Below are 4,475 nucleotides of genomic sequence, written 5' to 3'. Positions count from 1 at the left end.
CATACTAACGGACCATGTTCGACTTTGCGAATTTTGGATTTTTGAATAAGTTAATGAACCCTTACCGAGAATTTTTGAACATGATAATCATTTGTTCGAAATTTTTAGGTTGTTAAAGACCAATGCCTTCAAACAGTATTTGTTCAGACTTAATAAGAAATAAATATTCAACCAAATAGTCGCGACAATGCTTGTGTGACTACCAATTCGACCTGTGTGATCACCAATTTCTGATTCTTCAATCTATGATGAAATTATCAAATATATTCTACTTTGTATTGATCGATCGTTAAGTTGTAGTGTAAAATATACTTAAGCGTAAAGTTTGCATTCTATTATTCAATAAGTATTTTTTTGCGTTTTTATATATAAGGTCCCATTTCTTTGTTCGTTCTCATCACATTGTTTTTTTTTTCTTTTAATACAATATCTTTACCTTTTTTTCATACAAAACTTGGTTAGTTGTCTTTGTGTATGTGTATGTGTATTAAGCATATTATATGATGTCATTATTATTATTATTATATATAAGATTTCATTTTATACTGGATCGAAATGATAATTAAAATTTTATATTTTTGGTGATTATTATATGAGAATTTCCAGTATTGGCATTAATATCCATCCCAATGTTTGCGTTGATTTTATATATATTTAAATAAATATTATATAAAACTCTTGATTTGTATCAAGTTAGTAACGAAATTAATGGTATGGTGGTAAATGACACATATAATATATAATTTATAACACAACACTTTTCTCAAGCCCATTTTTAATTCTCGATTGGCGTTATCACTCGCAACCATTTTTCAAATTGATAGTGATGGAAGTTTGTGCAAACCATTTTTAGTTAAGTTACATATTACACAAATGATTAAACGTATTTTGAAATAAACGCCACTTGCACACAACTATTGCTTAACTTGGATTCTGTAGAAATGCAATTGCTTGCAGTGTTCCAAATATTTCTTGAGATATTCTATTGTGCAACAGAAGATTATACAGTCAATTAATTAGGCACAATGAGTTATTCCTTTACTTAATATTCCATTGTTATCGTCTCGAGCAGAATATTTCGCACCATTTCACATTCACAACACAACTGCTAGTAACAGAACAAATTAAAATTAGCAAATTAATTAAAATCTATTTAGTCGTTCACAATTATTGTATGTGTATATGTGTCGAGATATTTTTCACGCATAAATACATACACTGGTATGTACAATCATGTTTGTCAACTTATAATGTGTGCGACAAGAATTTATGTTTCTATTGAAACTATGCAAATATATAACAAGTGAAGAAAAGTAAGAGTATATGTACATAAATCCACGCACACATTCAAACTTACGTGTATATATATATATATATATATATATATTCTGGAAAATGTATAGATATATATTCTTTATATTTTAAGGTATATCATAATGTAGTGGATAAATTTTTTGCCATTTAAGTTAGATGATCTAACTACATTTAATCGAACAACGTGATGCATATTTTCACTTGAAACCATAAATCAATTTTTGATTTTTTTCATTTTATTAACTTTGCTGTTTCAATAAAAATATGTTGAACCTTTAGAAATGTTCAATTTTTTTATAATTTAATGAAAACGAAAAATTATGTTAAAGAATCAAAACCCAAGCTTTATATATTCATATAGTCTGAAATTAAATATTTATAGATAGTATATATAGTAAAGTCAACAAAATTTGAAAGAATTTAAAAAAAAAACAATTTTGTAATTAAAATATTTTCTTACAAATATTTAGTGCAGGTCTGCAGTGCTTCATCGTTTCTTACAGGTCTTCAATATGAGCCACGTGAATGAAATGAAAAATTAAATTAACAAAAAATGAAAATATAAAAATCTGATAACTTGATGTACAATGTGAAATACTAATTTAGATACAGAACTCCTAGAAATACGCAATTATAATCAAAATATTTGAATAATTTACGCAATCGCGTTGCAAACAAGAATTAAGGAGCCAATTCTCGGATAAAATAATTATGTTATGTTACAGGTCTCTTTTTGTTGAGTAATCTCAGACTGACAAAGAGCTATCTATGCTTTTACTGTTCGATTAAACGTTTTACCTCAAAATGAACAAATATCAAAATTTATCTTTAGTTCGACTTCACGCGTGTGGTACAATATCATAAGTGACAACAAACAGTTGCACTAATTATAACCTTGTCATCTGATATTTATTATGTAAAACGCTCATTTATTTAAAAAGCAAAACACAGCTTTTCGACAGTTCCTAGTGACAAAAAAGATAATAAATAAATAATAATAAGATAAATTTGAGCTAACCCATAAGAAAAATGATATTGATATGTCAATTCTCAATAGAAAATAAATCAGATTCAATACAGACTTGTTGAATAGTTAATTCCTTGGAGTTTCAAAAAAGTAATTTTCATATCTAATTTACAAAACTGTAAATAAATGTATGCGTTAAACCGTTCGAAAGCTGAGCTTATTAATTAAATGGGTATGCAAATGTACAAACCCTCATCATCATTGGATATTTGTGTTACTCTCGTCTGCTCGAACCGTTGATTATTAACGCTCACGAGAGACAAAATAAAGAGCTGGCGATAACTCTATTCAAAATACTAAACACGCTAAATAAAATTAAACTAGTGGTGTATGGCAATTTGCCTTAAGGCAAATTTCAGAAACCTTCCGTACCAAAAATTAACATTTATAAAAAGCTTTGAACATTTTTGAAAACTTTCGAAGCGAGTAAGTATAACGGATAAACATTGGTACGAAACCAACAATAATATTTGTAATAAAATATTGTATTATTAAAATTTATATAGAATATCTGTCAATAAGATATGCATTTATGTAATAGTCATTTTGACCGCTAAATGGCATTATTTTTAATTTTTTTATTGGATCTCTGAAACCGCTGGACCTGCCTTCCCAAAAATTTAATCATTTCAACAAATTCGGACGCTCCGCTCTCTCAAAAACTGAATTTCTGTTTTTGGCTTTTTTCCCCTGTATCTTCAAAACGGCTGTAAAATCTAAAAACAATTTTGCACCATTCCAGAATAAGCATGAAAAGCAAGCGAAAATATCTTATATTTAAAGTCATTGATTGAGCATTTTGAAACTGAGAAAGTACTGCAAAGAATATACTAGCAGAAGCGATGTTTACTACAAATATTAATATTATAAATAACATTACATATTTGTTGCAACGATTTAACAGAATATATATTTAAGCAAAATTTCCATTACAGACACCTTAAAATATGTACTTGAGTGATTGCATTGCTGAAATGTTTATCATATATATCATCACGTTATTAAATTCTTATATTAAACAACTTACTTCAACTTTAAAACTAAAAGATACGTGATTTTTTTTTAGTAAAAAGTGAACCGACACTACCTCTATTATAATCTTAAGAATACTCGAGATAGAAAGAGTAATGCGAAATACGTGATTCCATTCGGAGAAGATTCCCCTTGACCATAAATACAGATTTTTCATTCCTTGGAGAAGATCTTGTTGAAAGAGAATAATTAATGAAATTACTCAGTTTTAGACAAGTTATAAAGAAAATAAAAACTGCGAACAAGATTAATCAAAACCAGAATTGCTTATGAACAAGATTCTATCAATAAAAAAGAAATAAATTTTATATTAGAAAAATAAATTACAATTGCGTTAAATTTTGTTTATAATCTGACAATAACTAAACATTTTGACAAACACATATAGAACTATGTGTGTAATAATAATAATATGATTTTTTATGTGTGTAATAATAATAATATGCCATGTAAGTAAGTGGTATTGTAGAGCCTGAACGCTCCGAAACGTCCGTTCTGGCACTTCCTTTTTGGACAGGAATGCGCTCCGGAACTAAAGATGATTTCTGATAACGAAAATTACTGATTTTTTATAATTTTTAGCAACATTTTTATATATATTATTATAAACAAAAGTTTGAACGGAACCCGAACCAGAATCAAAATCGGAACAAACTGGCTTGTTCATGTGAACCGTCGAGCCTTTTTTTGCCGGCGGACTGAAACTTGAACCAAACCGAGAGAAATACGTAAACCGAGCGAGACAAATACGAGTAGCGCTTTTTTAAATTTTAGCATTCCGGTAAAAAACTTAGCACTACACTACTAATGTAAATCAATGTGAATATTACTTCAATATATATTTTTGAGTACTATCATGCTACGTGTTTATTAGTTTTAATTAATTGCGCACAGCATGACAGTTAGTAGAAATATAATATTTGCACTCACGATCAATTCATAATAGATTTTCACAGTTGTTGACAATATAATAAAGCAAACGTTAACAAGAATCATATAAATCGCTATTCTAATTCCGATCATTTAAACGGTGAAAGTAGCAGTTCCTGCTCTTAAGGAGATTATGTTATATACTAAACACTCGTATGTAAGCTCAATAAAA

Source organism: Ctenocephalides felis, unplaced genomic scaffold (assembly GCF_003426905.1).
Source record: "Ctenocephalides felis isolate EL2017-DRISC unplaced genomic scaffold, ASM342690v1 CF-g0.4_SCAFFOLD_01886, whole genome shotgun sequence".
NCBI lineage: Eukaryota > Metazoa > Arthropoda > Insecta > Siphonaptera > Pulicidae > Ctenocephalides > Ctenocephalides felis.
The sequence above is the reverse complement of the archived record's forward strand: the minus strand, read 5'-3'. Positions refer to the sequence as shown.